The sequence below is a fragment of the Haliotis rufescens genome, unplaced genomic scaffold (assembly GCF_023055435.1).
Source record: "Haliotis rufescens isolate VD_foot unplaced genomic scaffold, xgHalRufe1.0.p SCAF_1, whole genome shotgun sequence".
Taxonomy (NCBI): Eukaryota; Metazoa; Mollusca; class Gastropoda; order Lepetellida; family Haliotidae; genus Haliotis; species Haliotis rufescens.
Genome location: NW_025963779.1, coordinates 68,102,050 through 68,125,554, shown reverse-complemented (window position 1 = coordinate 68,125,554; position 23,505 = coordinate 68,102,050). Strand labels below are relative to the sequence as shown.

Sequence of the window (23,505 nt, the reverse complement as noted above, 5' to 3'; positions counted from 1 at the left end):
GACTAATGTGATAATTGTGGAGGGCTGTTGTGCTATTGTTATTTTATCATATCGTTGAAGAGAAGTTTTAAAGAATTGAACATGTATCAGATGGCGTTTTTTATCCAATCAGTGGGCAGAGTCTCAGGCAGACAGTCGTGATGGTGTACGTCTTGACAGAAAAACCGGCGTGTCTAACATTAGACTGTGGTAATATTTTTAACTAAAACAATAGTTCGATATAGCTGAGGTCACATGTCCCGCATTTCTGTTTGTTAGTTTACACCCAAGAGACGTTGGTGATGGGTTCGAATCCCAGAATCGCCCTGTGTCTTTTGTTTCTCAAACATTAAGCTTTGTTTGTTTGTTTGTTTAAAGCCCAACCCAGCAATATTCAAACTATTTGAGGTCGGTATGTAAATAATCGAGTCTGGACCAGACAATCCAGTGTTTGATATCATCAGCATCGATCCACGCAATTTGGATACGATGACATGCATCAACCCAGTAAGCGAGCCTGACCACCCGATCCCATTAGTCGCCTCTTATGACAAGCATAGTCGCCCTTTACGGCAAGCATGGGTTGCTGAAGACCTATTCTAGCCCGGATTCTTCACGGGACCCACATTAAGCTAACACACTGCAGCTGAAATGTTGTTCCAAGCGGCGTATAAACCCACTCACTCACTCTCCCATGCTGATAGCAAAATAGGTTTTGAAATATGGGTTTATTGATATGGATATTGGCAGGTTGTCTTGCTGATGAACGCGCTGACAGATGGCTGAACTGGCAGATAGATTGGAGGATGGATGCAACGTCCTCAACAGAACGTTAACTGATGGATGGATGGAAAACAGACAAACAGGACAGATGTATAATTTTGTGGCGACATAGGGGATTTCACCGATGTAAAGACGGGAAAGATAGCTAATTTGACAGAGTGAAGACATACAGGCACGTGTCAAACAAACTCACGCCCTGTGAGTTCATAATATGTCCGCAAAAATTCCTTATAAGTCAAGACTCCATAGCTACTGGAAACCACCCCCTGAGTAAGCCAGCGAGGAGTGTTCACCATCTACACTACACTTGCAATGCTGTTTCAACCTCAGAGTAGGAAAGTATCGATTGATCTCGAATTAACACTGTTGCACTTTATAGCTGTCGCGGAAAATTAAACCAAGGACAGTCGACCACTATTTATGTTCAGCAGTTCCTTGAAGATGCTGTTTTCAGGGCATCAGGTTGGTAAACTGTGTATCGAGTCCATCGACTGGTGTAGGCACATGACAGAGACTCACGTGTTGTGAGTTATGCTTTGGAAATAAATCTAAGGCTTATGTGACATATTAAAATATGTAATTAAACATAAGAAATATTTCGCAATTCACACAGGCATGATAGGCAAAGCCCAGTTTAGTCAGGATATCCTTTTACCATTGTCATGTAGGTTGAATATCATTTGTTATATGTATGTTCTGGATGATGAAACTTTCAAATCTATTTTGATAATTTGTATTTATATTCCAAGCATGGAGGTCGACATTTACCACTGCATATTTATTTCCGAACACTATCTACATCTTACATATTCATCAAACATCTACACACATCTATCTACGCATTATCTTCTCTATTCTGGAAAGTCATCAATAAATCCAAAGTCATCACAACACCTGCATCTCACGTTCACACCTCCATCTCACGTTCACACCTCCATCTCACGTTCACACCTCCATCTCACGTTCACAACACCTGCATCTCACGTTCACACCTGCATCTCACGTTCACAACACCTGCATCTCACGTTCACACCTGCATCTCACGTTCACAACACCTGCATCACACGTTCACACCTACATCTCACGTTCACAACACCTGCATCTCACGTTCAAAACAACTCCATCTCACGTTCACAACACCTGCATCTCACGTTCATACCTGCATCACACGTTCACAACACCTGCATCTCACGTTCACAACACATGCATCTCACGTTCACACCTGCATCTCACGTTCACAACACCTGCATATCACGTTCACACCTCCATCTCACGTTCATAACACCTGCATCTCACGTTCACACCTGCATCTCACGTTCAGAACACCTGCATCTCACGTTCACAACACCTGCATCTCACGTTCACACCTGCATCTCACGTTCACAACACCTGCATCTCACGTTCACAACACCTGCATCTCACGTTCACACCTGCATCTCACGTTCACAACACCTGCATCTCACGTTCACAACACCTGCATCTCACGTTCACACCTGCATCTCACGTTCACAACACCTGCATCTCACGTTCACACCTGCATCTCACGTTCACAACACCTGCATCTCACGTTCACACCTGCATCTCACGTTCACACCTGCATCTCACGTTCACAACACCTGCATCTCACGTTCACACCTGCATCTCACGTTCACAACACCTGCATCTCACGTTCACACCTGCATCTCACGTTCACAACACCTGCATCTCACGTTCACAACACCCGCATCTCACGTTCACAACACTTGCATCACATGTTCACAACACATGCATCTCACATTCACACCTGCATCTCACGTTCACAACACCTGCATCTCACGTTCACAACAGCTGTATCTCACGTTCACAACACCTGCATCTCACGTTCACAACACCTGCATCGCACGTTCACAACACATGCATCTCACGTTCACAACACCTGCATCTCACGTTCACAACACATGCATCTCACGTTCACAACACATGCATCTCACGTTCACAACACATGCATCTCACGTTCACAACACATGCATCTCACGTTCACACCTGCATCTTACGTTCACAACACCTGCATCTCTCACGTTCACAACACCTGCATCGCACGTTCACACCTGCATCTCACGTTTACAACACCTGCATGTCACGTTCACAACACCTGCATCTCACGTTCACAACACCTGCATCTCACGTTCATAACACCTGCATCTCACGTTCACACCTGCATCTCACGTTCACACCTGCATCTCACATTGACAACACCTGCATCTCACGTTCACAACACCTGCATCACACGTTCACAACACCTGCATCTCACTTTCACAACACCTAGCAGATAGGCAATGTAAAGAGGTATTAGAGGGAAATATAATCCTTAAACTGTTTTGATGTGTCCTTTATAGTGAAACCTTGAGTGGACACTGTGATTACCTCAACTATGTTTTCATGGAGAAGACTTTGACCATAGTTTAACAAAAACACGCCAAGGTTATTGTTGAGGACCAGGAAGAACCTCATCTGCTGTCTCAGCGGAATGTCGGTTACTGACCTATTTTGTCTAACAACAGACATTACCGCCTCGCCCTGCAGGAAATGGTGATGTGGTTTTCAATCATAACTGAGGAAATGATTCTCAAAAAATGAAAAATATTTCTGCTTGGAAATTTCTCAATTTTCTTTCGACGTGAAAGCATGTAGTGTCAAATTATGTTGTTTTGTTTTTGCTGCTGATGCTGCCGTTGTTGTTGTTGTTGTTGTTGTTGTTGTTGTTGTTGTTGTTGTTGTTTAAAAAATATTTCGGCTCATAGTTTGTTTTTTTTAAATATCCAGTTTTGCAGCTGTAGCTGAACAAATATTTGGTCCCAATACAAAATCCCAGGTTCGATTCCCCACATGGTTTAAAGTCTCTAGCTCCCCCGGCGCAAAATACATGGAACATTTCTATCTCTCATTTGAATAATGCATACTTATATATCAGGCATAGGTTATTCATTTTCTAGTTACTTAACTTTTAGGCCTCACTCATGGTACAGAGAAAATTATCTCGTCTTCGTTGTCCTTTAATGTTTAATGTTAATTAATTACAAACTAAGTCTGACAATGCGATGTGGGAATGAATTAAAGATCTAGTCTGAAGACGCCAATTGAGGGCTGTAACTCATATGCAAAGTTGTTTTGGTTTTGTTTTTTTGGTTTGTCGTGCGACAATGATAAGCTACTGGGAACCTATTCTAACCTGGATCCGCTCACAGCGATGACCTCTACATTGCCGTGAGGATTCCTGGTGAAAATCAATCCCCATCCATCTATGCGAAGTGGCGACTCGATTGGTCGGGTGGTCAGGCTCTGTGACCTGGTTAGTTGTGCGCCATTGTATGTCGATGGCGTTGGACGTTGCTCATAATATCAATCACTGTTTTGTCTAGTACAGACTCGATTATTTACAGCCGTGTCATAGAACTGTCAATGATACTACTGAGGGTGATGTTAAAACAACAAGCAGACACTCTCGTTATATTCGCCAAACCGCCATCCTGGTCCAGTGGATAGAGCGTCTGCCCGGAGAGCGAAATGGTAGAAGGTTCGATCCCCGGCCGTGTCACATAAAAAGACGCTAAAAGATGGTACGTGTTACCCTGCCTGGCGCTCAGCATTAAGGGGATAAAAGAAGGACTGGTCGGCTCTGAGTCAGTATACTGTGTCTGAGTAGTTTATCCATGTTAAACTGTGGCATGGTATCTCATTGGTGTCTCTTTAAAACCGGCATTAGTCTGGACTCGTACAAGCACCCACACACATGCGTGCACGACGCTGTATAAGAGCAATAATCTTGAACGCGAGTTAAACCCCGTTTCACCTCACCAACATTGGACATAGTTATGAGGGGCGGTCGGGTAGCCTAGTGGTCAAAGCGTTCGCTCGTCACGCCGAAGACCCGGGTTCGATTCCCGACATGGGCACAATGTGTGAAGCCCATTTCTGGTGTCCCCCGCCGTGATATTATTGGAATATTTCTAAAAGCGGCGTAAAACCACACTCATTCACTCACATAGAACTGCAGCGTTGCGTTTTCAAAGTGTTGAGTATAAAGCCCATTCCGATGTTATATAAAGGCAATTAGCAGGCTATAATATCTCCTGACTATACCACCAGTACAAACATGTTTACGTGAAGTTGAACACCAGCGTCAACGACCACACTGCTCACGTGGAGGGTATCAATGTAGGCTGCCGCGTGCGGACACCGATCGATTGGGATTGTCAGGACCGCACCGTGTGTCTAACACAAGGTCTGGTATACACACACGCCACTAACACGTATCCAGACCGCTCACGTGCATATATCGGAGTGATGACGCACCTTGGTCTGGCGATACCCCAACCGACATTACATCGCCATCACGATCCTCGGGTCATCACTATCCTCGGGTCATCACTATCCTCGGGTCATCACTATCCTCGGGTCTCTATTGTCTACGCTCGTTAATTGCCATTCTGTAACTGAAGTGGTGACCGAATTGCTGGTCTGTGACCGTTCATGAAGTACTGGCTAGCGTATGCTAGGTCACCTCGTTTGTCCTGTAGGGTAAAGAGTTGACCTATATATATCATCACTGGTGAAGATGGGTATAGGTCACTTGACCGACATCTTATACCACACCTGGTGACGCAATCATGGCATATAGTGCAAATACGTGGCAGCGGTTACTTGGTTGGGTTTTAGCACCAGTCGTTGGTTCCATTTTGTCACTCATGGAGCTCGAGTGATGAAGTATTGACCACGTGGTCGTCATGGAGCTCGGGTGATGAAGTATTGACCACGTGGTCGTCATGGAGCTCGAGTGATGAAGTATCGACCACGCGGTCGTCATTAAGCTCCAGTGATGAAGTACTGACCGTTTGGTCGGCATGGATCCGTAGTGATGAAGTATTGACCACGTGGTCGATATGGAGATCCAGTGATGAAGTAGTGACCAGGTGGTCGTCATGGAGCTCTAGTGATGAAGTATTGACCAGGTGGTCGGCATGTTGCTCTAGCAAAGGAGCATTGACTATAGTATCTATACAAAGTGTATCTGCTTCAGAGATCAACGCCGACCATGTAGTCGGTTACAATACGAGCAAAAACTGAAGCAGATACACTTCGTACAGACAATGAATCGAGTACAGATGTACTATAGACATAGGTATGGTCTAGTTTAGACCAATAATCTACAGCTGGTCGCGTGGCCGGCAACAATACCAACACAATACTGCCAGATATATGCTACGTCCCAGTGCCGTGACTAGTGTGTTTGCGTTCTGCCTCCCCGCAGAAAGAGACCACAACAATGTCAACTAGCATGGAGTATCATGATCGTTATCAAGTACTGGTTTCACAGCAACACGTATAAACAAGAAAACCACAAACATAATAACACATGAGACAACATTACTGCCAGTCACTGCTTGGGACGTGTTCCATGATATAACTGTTATCCATTTACGTGCCTTTCCCAAACTCTGTCACTACACAGAATAGTGCAACCGTCATGTGATCCACAGTAGCATCTCTTATAAGAATATCGAATATGCCTATTAAACTACATCTTCTACATCCCCAGGGCTAGCATTTCGGTCAACCTAGACTCACTCCTGGATCCATTCCCGGCTCGCGGCTCGGCGATCTTAAATCACCCGCCCTTGATTTTCATTAACATTTTACTAACCAATAAAACGTTGAGATAAGCAAAAAGGAAATGGGTAAACCACAACAAAAAAATCAAAAAGATTGTTGAGGGATTACTTTGCATGTCAAACGGGCGGAACCACCATTTTTAAAGGAAGGGGTCTAAGCTATCCAAATCCTCTCTCAGATAATTGTACTGCCTACAACACTACATTTTTGTTTTCGAAAGGGGAAGGGGGATGGGGGTGCGGACTCCCTAGACACCCTCCCCTCCTCTGGATCCGCAGTTGTCAGTTTATTGGTGATATCGATCTATCTGGAGATACAGAGGGTGAATGTACTACCAAATCTCAGTATCCTGAGTCTGCACATTCTAGCCGTCTGAAGATACATATTGAATATCTTTCTATCATAATGAAGATACGTATACTGGGGGTGTATTGGATCAATCAACGACCACGATGTATGGGAGTGAGTGAAAATATAATAAAAACTTTAAACGTTTATGCAAACTCGGCAATAGTCCAGTCAAATCACGGCTATCTCCAAAGTGTCCGTCAGTCTGTGTGAGACAGAACATTGTTCCTCTCATGAACATCGATTCGTTTCAAGGGGTCACGATGACTTAATTAAGTTGGATCGAAACTTCCATACTTCAACATAGACTTGCGATAGATTCTTTCAATGAGTGAATCACCAATCGTAAAGCTAGTTCACAAATACTCGTAAGTTACCAAGACTGGGCTAAATGAAAACAGTGTTCGATAGTATGAGCAGCGTTTCACACCATCGGGGTACGCAGAATAACAAGCACCATGTCATACATGGTAACTACCAGTTAATCGACTCTTGCGAACAAGCATGTTTGTTTGGTTGTCCGTTTGTTGATTAACGCCATACTCAGCAATATTCCAGCTATATGACGGCGGTCTGTAAGTAATCGCGTGTGGACAAGACAATCCAGTGATTGACATCATGAGCGTCGATCCACGCAATTGGGATACAATGACATGCTTCAACCAAGTCAGCGGCTTGACCACCCGAGCCCGTTAGTCGCCTCTTACGACAAACATAGCGGCCAGTATGAATAAAAAAGGCGTTGCAACGATCGATTTTACAGAAAGAAATATGCTGAGATTCCCAAAATATCCTGCATATAGAGATTAAAGGAGTGCATGTAATTGTACTGTTTATAATCTACTAAAACTGAATAAGCGTATCCCTTGCGTGTCTAAGACCCACGTAATTGCTTCATCGGGGCGAAGACAAGCCTGTCGGGCCTCTCAAGATCTGGGCAGCCTCCGCGCAACAATGGTCTTTCTGCTTCTACTGGGGAGGTTTTTAAAGTGATTGAACAAATCCTACGCATTCATCCATTCTATCACTTAAGAATATTAATACCGTTTATCGGAGTTCCTCTGCTGCATCAACCGATCCATCTATAGAAGAGTGGAAGTAACAGATCATGCTCTTAGACGTACGCTGATATAGGCCTTCTTCTAATCTTCTAAATGGAACATTTCTTTCTTTGTTCACAGACTCTAGTCAGTCACGGAAGGAATTGTCTAGAATGGTCATTGTCTGCAAGGTAAAGATCTGCCGTCTTGTGCTACCCGACTGCTTGTCTTGTTGTAATGGACCGCCTACGTGGTCTAGTGGTAGAGCGTCCGCCCGGAGAGCGGAAGGTCCAGGGTTCGATCCCGGGCCGCGTCATCCAAAAAGACGTTAAAAGATTGTACTTGTTGTTACCCTGTCTGGCGCTCGGCATTAAGGGGCTAAAACAAGGACTGGTCGGCTCGGAGTCAGTATACTGTGTCTCAGTGGGGTATTCATGTTAAACTGCGGCATGGTATCTCAGTGAGCTAGTCCTATAAATCGGCATCAGTCCGGACTAGTACAAGCAGCCACACACACACATACACGTGCATGGACGTCGCTTTATAAGTGCAATAATCTTGGACGCGACGTTAAACCCAATTTCACCTCACCTCACCTCTTGTTGTAATGTTGTAGATATGTTGCGTTGAGATGACTGCCTAGTCACCTGTAATGGGCATCGTTACACTAATGGCACATTTAAAGTCACCAGCTAACATACTAATCAATGTTTAATTTCAACAGTAACTCTACGGTAAGATATCAAGCAGGCTTGATTAGTCTGTCGTCGCTCTATAGTACGTCTGATGTATATATTTTAGGAAACAAATCTCCCATTAAGAGTGGCTCGTGCTCGTCATTAACGTAAGGGAGATAACTCCAAATTAAAACATGTGGTCAGCATCGTGTCTCAAATGTCTTGGTCGTGGCGAACAGGATCGATACCCATTGTCATCCTGCTCGCATTAGGTATACTAATCTTTTCAAAAGAAAGGAAACAGATATTTTTTTCTTTTATGTAATTTAAGAGGAAACAATTTTCCTGAATCTTCTGATTTTGATATTAATGAACCCTAATATAGTGGTGGATTTTCAGAGTGCTTGACAATATTCCAGCTATATGATGGGGACTGTAAATAAGTGTCTGTCTACCAGTGATTGATATTATGAGTAACGTCCCACGTGACGGAGCCTGATTACCAAATCCATGTGGCTGCTTCTCACTAAAGTTTGCTTGGGACTTATTGTAACCCAGAATCCTCACAGAGACCCTTTGAGAGTGAGTGAGTGGGTGAGTGGGTATGTTTTGTTTCGTTTTTTTACTGCTTTTAGCAATATTCTGGGGACAATAGAATTCAACTTCATACATTATACCCATGTGGGGAATTGCTTTAACCATGATTTTGGAAGTAAACTTCAATGTACGAAGTAGGAAGACATGAAAGACTTCAATCTGTCCATGCAGTTGAGATTGTATATATTCTTGCAACTCTCTTCAGTCTCGCTCTTTTGTCATTTATCATACATCAGCATAGCAAGATCCTTATTACATCAAGGAAGATCCATCAAGCTGACATGTCCCCTCACCAACTTTCATACAGAAATATTAATAGCTTGTTGAGAAGGCTTCCGGAAACAGACCCAACCATCAATTGATTCATAATCTTCCTTAGATAGTTGGAAATGATAACAGTGAAAAAACAAATTACACAATCTTCAAAAGTAAAGACAGTGCCACAAGCCTAGGTTGATGTGTTCAAGGTGCTGAAAGTAAAGCAAGTGCCACAACCCTAGGTTGATGTGTTCAAGGTGCTGAAAGTAAAGCCAGTGCCACAACCCTAGGTTGATGTGTTCAAGGTGCTGAAAGTAAAGCAAGTGCCACAACCCTAGGTTGATGTGTTCAAGGTGCTGAAAGTAAAGACAGTGCCACAACCCTAGGTTGATGTGTTCAAGGTGTTGAAAGTAAAGCCAGTGCCACAACCCTAGGTTGATGTGTTCAAGGTGCTGAAAGTAAAGCCAGTGCCACAACCCTAGGTTGATGTGTTCAAGGTGCTGAAAGTAAAGCTTGTGCCACAACCCAAGGTTGATGTGTTCAAGGTGCTGAAAGTAAAGCTTGTGCCACAACCCAAGGTTGATGTGTTCAAGGCGTTGAAAGTAAAGCTTGTGCCACAACCCTAGGTTGATGTGTTCAAGGTGCTGAAAGTAAAGCCAGTGCCACAACCCTAGGTTGATGTGTTCAAGGTGCTGAAAGTATAGCCAGTGCCACAACCCAAGGTTGATGTGTTCAAGGTGCTGAAAGTAAAGCTTGTGCCATAACCCTAGGTTGATGTGTTAAAGGTGCTGAAAGTAAAGCCAGTGCCACAACCCTAGGTTGATGTGTTCAAGGTGCTGAAAGTAAAGCCAGTGCCACAACCCTAGGTTGATGTGTTCAAGGTGCTGAAAGTAAAGCCAGTGCCACAACCCTAGGTTGATGTGTTAAAGGTGCTGAAAGTAAAGACAGTGCCACAAGCCAAGGTTGATGTGTTCAAGGTGCTGAAAGTAAAGCTTGTGCCACAACCCAAGGTTGATGTGTTAAAGGTGCTGAAAGTAAAGACAGTGCCACAAGCCAAGGTTGATGTGTTCAAGGTGCTGAAAGTAAAGCTTGTGCCACAACCCTAGGTTGATGTGTTCAAGTTGTTGAAAGTAAAGACAGTGCCACAACCCTAGGTTGATGTGTTCAAGGTGCTGAAAGTAAAGACAGTGCCACAACCCTAGGTTGATGTGTTCAAGGTGCTGAAAGTAAAGCCAGTGCCACAACCCAAGGTTGATGTGTTCAAGGTGTTGAAAGTAAAGCCAGTGCCACAACCCAAGGTTGATGTGCTCAAGGTGTTGAAAGTAAAGCCAGTGCCACAACCCAAGGTTGATGTGTTCAAGGTGTTCAAGGTGCACACACACACACACACACACACACACACACACACACACACACACACACACACACACACACACACACACACACACACACACACACACACAGAGTCAGACACTGTACTAATGTATGTGAGGGAAAACAAATACAAACAACTTAAATTGTAGAAATAATATTATTCACCCAGATGTGTGAGAGCTCGTCACACAAACAGCACATAAAACACAATGTCGCCCAACAGATAACAATAATGTAGAGAATAGCTGCATCTATATACAAGATTACCATAAATAATAACATGGTACAGTACCCACATGTACAAGTAACTTTCACTGTTTAGTTTCTTAAATCAATTGCAGTGGCATATTGAATTTGATCAATATTAATACAGGTTATGTTCATAACAAGAAAGCAAATTATTTAAAACAATAATCAAACTTATAAGAAGAAAAAAACGCTCACAAAAGATAATCCAGTCCAGTTCCCACTTACAGGCATTAAAGAAATCTGACATTAGGCCAACCAACAGCTGACCATGTTAATATGGGCCTTATGTTCCATGACCTTGTACTTCAATATTTCCCTTATTCCGAGGTCTTGAAATGAAACTGGAGTGTGATCTATTGACACTGACACAATATCTGGTACGTGTGAGGTGTTGTGAGTGATATTAACCTGAAGGTAGCTGTCAGGCTTAACAACTTGGGTGGTTAATTAGCAAAACCTCCAACAGAAGTCGGCCACTGTTAAACAACAGGTCAATTTCTTGTACCTTAGACGATATAAGTCCAATCCCCTGGGACCCGGTTTGGATAAATTGTATTGAGACTTTCTGAATTCAGGGCTATAGACCTCAAAATTGGAAATGGCTGGATTTTTATACCGTTATATTAAGTAACTTTGCAACCTGTGTCTTTCTGATGTGGTAAGGCCCAGCTGACTGGACAGTAAACCAGGGTCCAGAAAATTTAAAATCCCATATAATCCCGTTTAGTCATGCTGTCTACATCACTTCAGCTGTTTTCTTGTGTTTTCTGAGCCAAGGTGAATACCAATGAGCTTATATCTCATCTATAATGTTTCAAACAAATAGACACACACAGTTCTAACATGTACCCACAAGATATGTGGACTCTCATCAAGACATATTGTATGCTGGTATACATTACTCCCACTTGGTCACTATCCCCACAAACATCACCCAGGTGCTGGCAGAACGGCAAAACAACTCAGATATACAAACTTGACAAGTAAACACTTACTCTGATGTGCTGGGCAGCAACCCATCTACCGCACTGCTGGACAGTGGGTAACTTTTAAACGTGAGAGCATGATTGTAGTCTTACCTTATGTTCAGCACTACTATAGCCGCAGTACAGTTAAAATGAAAGTCCTGTTTTCTATGACATGCTTATCCCACAATTGGCCATCCAGCCTCTCATTTTAAAATATTCTTAAGTACTGTCAAAACACAATTTTTTTTAAATTTGTTAAATTTGTCAAATTTTATTCTTGCTCCAGATTTCAACTTTTTGCTCATGCCATTCAAATACACTTAATAACATATCATGCCCCAAATCATTTACTATCATAGATCTGTAACCTACGAAAAAATACAATAGTAAATATGATCTCCCCTCCCTCCCTGGTCAGTTCTGAAAATAATCCTGAGAAACAAGAACTCTCAACTGGTCTCCTTGCAGCAAGTAATAATTTAAATCTTGACCATTCTGGTACAAGCTAAGATCTAGGGAACGATAACACATATTCATGAAGACATGAACATGTATAATTTAAATATAATGGTTTATTTCCTATATTTATCTATGGTTAAAGACAACCCTTGTTTGTACTCGGAAGTAGTATCTACGATGTCTATCCATCAAATTTTCCCTCAAGATTAGATATTTGGTATATCACTATTTTCTGTCACAGGTACTGGGATATAATATATGCAGGTGCGATAGGTGCTCATAGCATACATGCCCTAAGTAGAAGAATAGGATATCAGTGCTAGCATGTTACATACTCTCCCAAACAAAACATATCACTATTATATGCATTATGTAATAATCTTGTTTTATGAACATTGTGCTTATATAACAATACCTCAAAAAAAGTTTAGCAACAAACAATAGTATACTGTAAATGTAATGGCAAAAACATTTTCAACTCCTGCAATGGGACCACCAGATCCAAGGTCGGACACCTTCTCCACATGGCCAAAGAGGTAAACCCCATCAGCAGTGAATGTTTCCATAAGAGTTATGAAGGCCAGTCAACTTCTGAGTGAGTCCATGTGGCAAAAGTCTGATATCACAAACACATGGAATTTGCAATAAAAATTGTCAAGTTGAAGTTATAAAGGAGGTTGTGATCAGCAACTGATCCTAATGTGAAGACACTGGTTGTCCTGCTGGTCATGGAGGAGACCATGCTGCTGCTGCTGCTGCTGTGCCACTGTTACAGACTCTAGATGTGGACCAGGAACCTGTGGAGAGAAGACATCATCATCAGACACCAGTCAATACAGAGGCTGTCAACTGAACCTGGGGACACAGAACTCCACCAGTAGCAGAATGCACAAATTGTTGCAAAGTTACATCTCAAATGATAAACTGTACCCCTGTTCTTATTCCAGGTAAGAAAAAGGTCCCTGGCACCTCAAGCCTGTTGTACCAGCTGACTCTATGGGTATTGGGTGGTCAGACTGTGTTACGTGTCTGACTGCATGTCATCATGACCCCAAGGTATGGAATGTTGATGATGCCATCAGTTACTGATGTATAAAACGGGGCTTGGATGTTCAGGATCAGTGACTTGACTGACTGCATGTCATCATGCCCTTGTAGCAAAGAATGTTGATCATGCCCTAACTTACTGATTATTATAAGTAGCACGATACAGCAGGAATGCTGCTGCCTGCACCAAACAAATACAAACAAGGTAAAGATACAGTGTACAGCTTCAACAGAACCCTCCAATATTTGTTGATGAAACAACCTAGTTCACAACCAAGTCAGTAGATATTCCTTGATAACAACAAATGCTTGTATTTTCATCAAGAAAGAGCAAAAGACCATGTTTTTAACACTTTCTTTCTTTCCCTAAGGAAACTCAAGATGCCTTGCCTGGCGATGAGCAAGCATGTGCACACACACACACACACACACACAAGTGATGAGCACGCCGGCAGGCTGGTACAACACCGGCATGTAGATACGAGGTGATGTGAACTATGTTCCCACCATTACCAAATCAGCTTCTAACAGGGATACATGCTCTAAACAAACATCTAAAGGTCATCAAGATCTTGCCATTAACCAAGCAAGTCAGGAAAGATGGTCTACAGCAGAATGTTTTCTCACCTAATTCTTCAGTGACCTGGGTGGCATGGTTAGATTGGGTATCGGCTTCCAAATGCCACCAAGCTACATCCCAACACACTACTTCCCATGGATTCCTTTCATATGTCAAGACTACATGCTATTTTGTCCAATGCAGATGTGTAGGGGCTACAGTCTAACAGTGTTGTAACATTAACATGGGTAGTGGTGCCTCAGAGTTTATAGCCCATAATAGCGATACTCATAACTGTTTGATTGGCATTATAGAAGTTGGTGAGTAAGTAAGAAAACTTTATGGATAACAGCTTCTGGTTTATTGCATATACCGACATTTCGATGTAGATACTGATGTAGCCATACTTATATATAGTAAGATTCCTATATGATACATAAATGAAGTGGGGTGGGTGGATTTTGAGTGACTGACGAGTGAGTGAGTGTGTTTTATGCCGCTTTTAGCAATATTCCAGCAATATCACGCCGGGGGACACCAGAAATGGGCTTCACACATTGTACCAATGTCAGGAATCGAACCCGGGTCTTTGGCGTGACGAGTGATCGCTTTAACCACTAGGCTACCCGACCACCCCCTGACGAGGATATGCTTGAGTGTTTTTTGGTGTTTGTTTTTTTAGCTACTAATTCTAACTAAATTTGCATATGATGGTGGCCTGTAAATAACTTGTTCTGGTCCAAACTGGTTCATATTCCCGGCCATACGCTGATTGTCATCGAAAATATCAACTGTAGAAATGGAAAAATGTCCCATCAAAGTTGATAAAAATCAGGACAAAATCCTGGTGCCATTTGTCTCCAGCAAAATCACTGAGTACATAAATGCCCCAAGGTCCCCATGGTTGGTGTTTCCTTGCTGGGGAGCATGCACTGGTATGAGTGATAAGTGAGAAACGAGTGTATCATATCTCTTCTTCCTTTATCTCCTTGGCTATCTCACAACAAGCATCTGAGACATAAATATCTCCCTCACAAATTAAACAACACGATTTCAGTACAGCATGCTCTTGAACAAAAATAGACAGGAACGTTTCAGTTAATACCTGCTTTATCCCCATACAAAAATGCTACGATCCTTCCACCTGTCACCGACAGTCCTACATTCACCTGGTAAGACGAGGGACATGCATTTCACCTGTACACTACAATCCTCTTATCTCTTTACTCACACAAACTAATTAATGCCACATTTTCCATGTGTAACAGTACAGATATCCTTAGGAAAGGCACAAAGCATGGATATTTGAGTCTGTTTTCAATTTATGAAAAAAAATATATTTAAACAGTTCTAAACAGAAACATCTGTCCCTAAAACAAATATGATATTATCTTGCAGTAGATTTATCCCCTGTGTTGTGTAAATATTGTTGATGCCTGTTAGGAGAGGTTGTACCCCACACATGCAGACAGTCAAAATACCTCAATCTGGGCGCTCTGTGCATGCTGACAAAGACGGTCGGGCATGTAGACAGGCGAGCAGCATCTACCGTAGTAAGTAAGGATGGGAGTACCGGTTCAGTTTGGTGTATTCCACTCCCAGCTACTACAGTAACAGCAGCCTCTCCCCCTGCCCCCACCCCTAACAAAGTGGAGGAGATGTAAATTCCTGCAGAAAGCTGTATGAGTTACATGCTTGGAACAACTGATGAAATAAGACCAGATGGAGATGTTTGTTCAGGGTAACACATGCACCGCCCTGCCCTGCCCCTCAGTGGGGTTCAGGGGATGTAGACAGAGAAAGGGTGTTGATGTGAGGGAGAGGCACACATACACCCCACCCATGCCCTTTCTAAATACCCCTTTCAGTTTGACTTGCTGACAGACTCACACCTCACTTGGAAGGGTTTCTTGGTCATGTTTATATTTTTCTTTCACAATAACTGTTGCAAGACAGTTTGCCGCTGGTGCATACTCTAAAATAATTCCTACTGAAGTAAACTTAAAATGCACACTCCAGGATATTTGTCCATAATGTTTACTCCAGTATGTTTGTCTATAATACTTACTCCAGTATGTTTGTTTATAATACTTACTCCAGTATGTTTGTCTATAATGCTTACTCCAGTTTGTTTGTCTATAATGCTTACTCCAGTTTGTTTGTCTATAATACTTACTCCAGTATGTTTGTCTAAAATACTTCAGTATGTTTGTCTATAATACTTACTTCAGTATGTTTGTCTATAATACTTACTCCAGTATGTTTGTCAATAATACTTACTCCAGTATGTTTGTCTATAATGCTTACTCCAGTTTGTTGTCTGTAATACTTACTCCAGTATAATGTATATAATATAATGTATAATGTTTAATACTCCAGTATGTTTGTCTATAATACTTACTCTAGTATGTTTGCCTATAATACTCCAGTATGTTTGTCTATAATACTTACTCCAGTATGTTTGTCTATAAACTCCAGTATGTTTGTCTAAAATACTTACTCCAGTATGTTTGTCTATAATACTTACTCCAGTATGTTTCTCTAAAATACTTACTCCAGTATGTTTGTCTATAATGCTTACTCCAGTTTGTTTGTCTATAATGCTTACTCCAGTTTGTTTGTCTATAATACTTACTCCAGTATGTTTGTCTAAAATACTTCAGTATGTTTGTCTATAATACTTACTCCAGTATGTTTGTCTATAATACTTACTCCAGTATGTTTGTCTATAATACTTACTCCAGTATGTTTGTCTATAATGCTTACTCTAGTATGTTTGCCTATAATACTCCAGTTTGTTTGTCTATAATACTTACTCCAGTATGTTTGCCTATAAACTCCAGTATGTTTGTCTAAAATACTTACTCCAGTATGTTTGTCTACAATGTTACAATACTCCTGTATGTTTGTCTACAATGTTACATTACTCCAGTATGTTTCTCTAAAATACTTACTCCTGTATGTTTGTCTAAAATACTTACTCCAGTATGGCTGTCTATGATGTTATAATACTCCAGCATGTTTGTCTATAATACTTACTCCAGTATGTTTGCCTATGACACTCCTGTATGTTTGTCTGAAATACTTACTCCAGTATGTTTGTCTACAATGTTACAATACTCCTGTATGTTTGTCTACAATGTTACAATACTCCAGTATGTTTGTCTAAAATACTTACTCCAGTATGGCTGTCTATGATGTTATAATACTCCAGTATGTTTGCCTATAACACTCCTGTATGTTTGTCTAAAATACTTACTCCAGTATGTTTTCTAAAATACTTACTCCAGTATGTTTGTCTACAATGTTACAATACTCCCGTATGTTTGTCTACAATGTTACAATACTCCTGTATGTTTGTCTAAAATACTTACTCCAGTATGTTTTCTAAAATACTTACTCCAGTATGTTTGTCTACAATGTTACAATACTCCCGTATGTTTGTCTACAATGTTACAATACTCCAGTATGTTTGTCTATAATACTTACTCCAGTATGTTTGCCTATGACCCTCCAGTATGTTTGTCTAAAATACTTACTCCAGTATGTTTTCTAAAATACTTACTCCAGTATGTTTGTCTACAATGTTACAATACTCCCGTATGTTTGTCTACAATGTTACAATACTCCAGTATGTTTGTCTATAATACTTACTCCAGTATGTTTGCCTATGACCCTCCAGTATGTTTGTCTAAAATACTTACTCCTTACTAGCTATTACTGTCACAGGAAGCTTGTCTTTAAAGCTTACTCTGGCATAATACTCTCGCCAGTATAATACTCACTCCAGTAAGTAACATTCTGTGTTACCCTACCCCTCTCCCCAAGAAACCCTCCTACTAAACTATAATGGTGTCATAATACACGGTTACATCCCACCATAGTGTTGTCTTCCAACCTTCCACTGGTGCTGCTCCTGCTGAGACAATCACTGCTAATGTACAGGTAATGGCTCCATGGTTCTCCTTGCTACCTCATTCTTCCTCTACTCTATTACTCCCTCACGCCCTCCTTAAATCACTATCATTCTCCTTTCACACATTCATCATCCTCAACATGATATATTTTTGGACACTAATTTATCTCTTCTTTCAATCTTTAAATCATTTTTTCCATCAACCCAAGTTTGTTTTTTTACTGGATCATTCCAAGATAACTTTCTTCAGGTTTCCACATTTTCTAACAAAGTGAAAAAACTCCCTTTCCCGTTTCCCTCCCTCAATTTGTCTCATTCTTTCCTTCAGTTTTTCTTTTAAAATCCTGCCTCCATTCTATCACTGACAATGCTTGGCCATGCATACAGCTGCTTTTCTTCTCTGTACCCTAATTTATCTGTCACTTTGTACTGGCTACAAAGAGAGAAGGATTTGAGTTAATTTTTTAAAAATATACAAAATATTCAAATCAAACTGTAATTTGATTGCGTTGAAATTTAATAAAAGAAAGATACAGAGTTGTATATCTCTTTGAAATGATATGATCCAGGTCCTTACTCTTGCATCCTAGGCTGCCCCATTAAATAAGTCACAAAATAAACTTATTTCTTTAGACACAAATTTCTAGTCAGAGTTCTCAATGTAAAACAAAAGCATTGCAGCCTATTCAGCATTGTGATGTTTTGCCTGCTCCATGCTACAGAGTGTTTGTATCCTTTCCCCACGTGAGATGCTGGGCCTCCCCATCACATATCAATGTCAGCCCCAGGCACTCCAGCTCCCTCCACCCATCACCTGGCCCCGGCACTACAGCACCCTGGGGACACTTCTCACAACACACAACATTCCAGTCTGCAGTAATACCTACACTAGGGGTACATTAGATACACTCTGACATTTTTATCTCATTCCATTCATGCTGGGTCAGGTCCTAAAGGGTACATCTCCCATTTCACCATCTTACATCCCCCCAACACCCTCACCCTCCTTTCCTATCATCTCCCCCACCATCCTCAACAAGTCATAAATCCTTTATCTCAAACTGCAACTCCAGTACCCAAACAAAACTCCAACCCAACTCCCAACCTCCTCTATCATTCGTCATTTCATCATTCCCCTACCTTCATGACCCCTCCCAAATCATCTACATCCTCCATCCCCACCCCTTCTCAATCCCCTCATTGATCAAACCTCCATCCCCCTCTCCATCCTCCTACCTCCCCATCTCCCTATTTGCCTCCATTCCCCTTTCCCCCACCTACTCTCCTCTTCCCATTCACCTTCCACCACCATTATCCCACACCCTCTCCATCCCCACTCTCCATCTCCCCATTCACCTCAAACTTCCATTCCACCACCCCTCTCCACATTTACCTCCTACCTCCATTCCCCCACCCCACCTCCATTCTCCAACCTTTCTCTATTCACCCTCCCTATCCCCCCATTCACCTCCCACCTCCATTCACCCTCTCCATCCCCCATTCACCTCCCACCTCCATTCCCACACCCAACCTCCATTCCCCCACCTCTCTCCATTCACCCTCTCCATCACCCCATTCACCTCCCACCTCCATTCACCCTCTCCATCCCACCCCCATTCACCTCCATTCCCACACCCCACCTCCATTCCCACACCCCTCTCCATCCCCCATTCACCTCCCACCTCCATTCACCCTCTCCATCACCCCATTCACCTCCTACCTCCATTCCCCCACCCCACCTCCATTCCCACACCCCACCTCTATTCCCCCACCCCTCTCCATCCCCCATTCACCTCCCACCTCCATTCCCACACCCCACCTCCATTCCCCCACCCCTCTCTATTCAACCTCTCCATCTCCCATTCACCTCCCACCTCCATTCACCCTCTCCATCCCCCATTCACCTCCCACCTCTCTCCATCCCCCTTTCCATCTTCCCATTGATACACAATGACATCAAGGTGTGGTCCATCCTGGGATAACACACTGGTATAAGCATAAATGCCAGAAATGCTGACATATATATGTTACAGATACATTAGACAGTCCTGCTGACAACAGATAATCTACGCAGATGACAGTCCAGCTGACACATCTGACAGCAACACTGACACCAACAGATAATCTAGCTCCACTATAAACTGACTGGCAACTAGGAATATTGAGATTGAGAGCATCATGAAATTCTGCTGTTTTTCAATTCTGACATACTGCCATGATGACCTTGTCTGACACATGACTGGTTGCCATTTTTGCTGAATGATTTGGGCATGGACACAATAAATCAGTCAAAAATAAATAATCAAAATAGGAGATTTAACAAACAGACAAAGAATACGTCAAAATTTAAAATAAAATTACATTTTGCAAATTTTCTTTCCCTTCATTTCAAATGTTGTATTTGAAAGGAAATACGCTAATTTTTATCTTACTTTCGCTTTAAATTTTCCCTCCAATTTTATACCAAGAATTGTTCTCAGGTAATTTCCCTCAAATCAACCATGACATATCTTTCTGAATTGTCTGCATGTAAAATGTATAAAGAAAGCAGGAAATCGACTGGTCTGGCCTGGGAACATCTTGACTGTTGTGTAACTGGAGAATAACCAACAAACTAGGAGGATTTATGTATTATCTGTCCCGGGTGAATGAATGGTGTTAATCCCTAAGCCTTTTGCGAGGGGTTTACAACATTCCTTCACGGGGGCAGATAACTTGTAATTTTGAGTTTCGAGTAGATTATTCTGTATATTACTTTTTGAAATTATGAGAGAGAAAGTGAAGAAGATGTCATGTAATCAATCTGTGATGTCATGAACAATGGATGATGTCATGTAATTAATCTGTGATGTCATTAACAATGGATGATGTCATGTAATTAATCTGTGATGTCATGAACAATGAATGATGTCATCGCATATTTTTATCAACAATAAAGCACGGTGACATATTTTGGCTTCAATGGACCAATCAGCATCGACAATCAATAAAATACATGCAAATATCGGAAAGTTTTTATACAATATCCTCTGCACGTCAAAGAGGAGTTCAAATGCAATTGGCTACCATAATGCATTAGGGGATGCATTGCGCCTCTTGGAACCCATACCATATTTTAAAGATATATGCAAAGCTCTTGGAAATGTAAATTTGACAGTATCTCTACAATTAATAACAGCAACCAAAATAATGACTTTATAGTAGGGCTGTTACGATTCACTCGTGTATTTGAAGAATCAAACCGTATCCATTCATCAATTGAATTTGTTATTCATGGCCACTAGAATCGAATATTTACATAAAAATACCCATAAGAACATATTATATGCATAAATTTGTTTAAAAAACAACACTCTTATTTATCCTATTTAATTTGACAGTATTGTGGTAACTGGTCATTGTCGCATTTGAGCAGATTCTAGTACCTGGACAAGTGCAGTATATAAATGTATAATATATTAATAATTAACAAACCATGTCAAATAATTTACGCTGTTATTGTTTCACTGAATATAACAAATAATACATCAGCTGCTGACTTGTTATTGTATTTGTGAATTGATATTCGTATTCGTTACCCTATATTCGTGATATGAACCGTATTCGCCTCATAGTGTATTCGTTGCAGCCCTACTTTATAGCCATTTAAATTTTTCACATTTTTTGGTGATTGTTAACTGTCTGTCAGTAGCCCCTTATACTTCAAGACCAATGTCGAAAACCCCTAACAGTATGTTTAATATCTGTGGAAAGAGCAGACCATTTGCAATAATCTCAATACAGAGAAATATATTCTACTTTTATGGGAAATATTAAACAAATATACAATAATACACTGATATTCATATATTCTTTTCATTATAAAGCATAAGATAATATTTATAGGCCTTCCATTAGTAACAGTTGCAATATACAACATAGATGAATGCCAAAATAATATTACAAACCACCTACCGGTACTCAGAAATGATATTTTGAATATGGAATACCATCAACCTGATTCCACTATGAGAACTTATTGAAGTGGAATATCATTTTCACGATTTACTTTAATCATGACATAAAACCTCCAAAAGAGATCTGAGACAAAATAAATATTTTCAGTTTTACCCTGTACATTTTGGGATAATTGTCAACACAGCACGCCGGCTATGTGTGAGATGAACATCAATAATGTGTAATAAACTGTTATTCATATTCCCTTTCATCTACAGATAAGATATTATTTATTACCTGAACCTCCATTTAGAAAAACAAAACAATAATACAAACTGATACACAAATAATACAAATATACAAAATGTTGCTAAAATTGGCCCACAGATGTTCGCAAGATGATATCCGAATATATGAATAATGTTGTATACCAGGTAGTATGTATATGTGGTTATAGTACGACTGATCTAATCTGGAAGAGGTCACACAAAACTTGATATTATACAGTATATAATGAGGGTACATCACATTGAACACATGCAGTGTACACAGATTATTATTTTTTATCAATTTGGAATTTATTTGAATTATTTTAATGTCATATTGAAACATGTCGGTAGGATAAATTTGTTGTAGTAGGATCCCTCGGGGTACATGGGGTTTTATCTGTCCCTCTGTAGGTTTTATACCACTCCGGCTTGTAGTATAAAACCTAACACGGGAAGCATAAAACCCGATGTACCCCTCCTGATCCTGCTACAACTTATATAAGTGCGTGATTGAGAAGAGGTCCACAGTTATCAGCAACATCCAATAATACACACATATAACATGCAGGGGAGGGACTGAATGTTGTCTTACTCCGTGGTCAGCAATTTTCTATATTGTTGCCTGCACCACACTCACGGAGGTCATACATTGTGACCCTGTGATCCTGATGTAAGTCAATTTCTACACCCAACATACCGGTAGGGTACTGAGGACCTATTCTGGCCACCAGGGGACAAGCATGGGGTACTGAGGACCTATTCTGGCCACCAGGTGACAAGCATGGGGAACTGAGGACCTATTCTGACCATCAGGGGACAAGCATGGGGTACTGAGGACCTATTCTGGCCATCAGGGGACAAGCATGGGGTACTGAAGACCTATTCTGACCACATGTGACAAGCATGGGGTACTGAGGACCTATTCTGGCCACCAGGTGACAAGCATGGGGTACTGAGGACCTATTCTGACCACCAGGTGACAAGCATGGGGTACTGAAGACCTATTCTGACCACACGTGACAAGCATGGGGTACTGAGGACCTATTCTGGCCACCAGGTGACAAGCATGGGGAACTGAGGACCTATTCTGACCATCAGGGGACAAGCATGGGGTACTGAGGACCTATTCTGGCCACCAGGTGACAAGCATGGGGTACTGAGGACCTATTCTGACCACCAGGTGACAAGCATGGGGTACTGAAGACCTATTCTGACCACACGTGACAAGCATGGGGTACTGAGGACCTATTCTGGCCACCAGGTGACAAGCATGGGGAACTGAGGACCTATTCTGACCATCAGGGGACAAGCATGGGGTACTGAGGACCTATTCTGGCCACCAGGTGACAAGCATGGGGTACTGAGGACCTATTCTGACCACCAGGTGACAAGCATGG

General features: G+C 41.6%; 1 protein-coding gene across 1 annotated transcript in view; it reads right to left on the bottom strand.

The window, feature by feature from the left end:
• Positions 1–10,848: 10,848 nt before the first annotated feature.
• The window catches only part of LOC124134082 (conserved oligomeric Golgi complex subunit 1-like), a 69,275-nt gene continuing 56,618 nt past the window's right edge, over positions 10,849–23,505 (bottom strand). The window contains exon 28 of the mRNA XM_046498724.2: positions 10,849–13,178. The gene's annotated coding sequence lies outside the window, so the exon portion shown is untranslated. The remainder of the gene's footprint in view (positions 13,179–23,505) is intronic.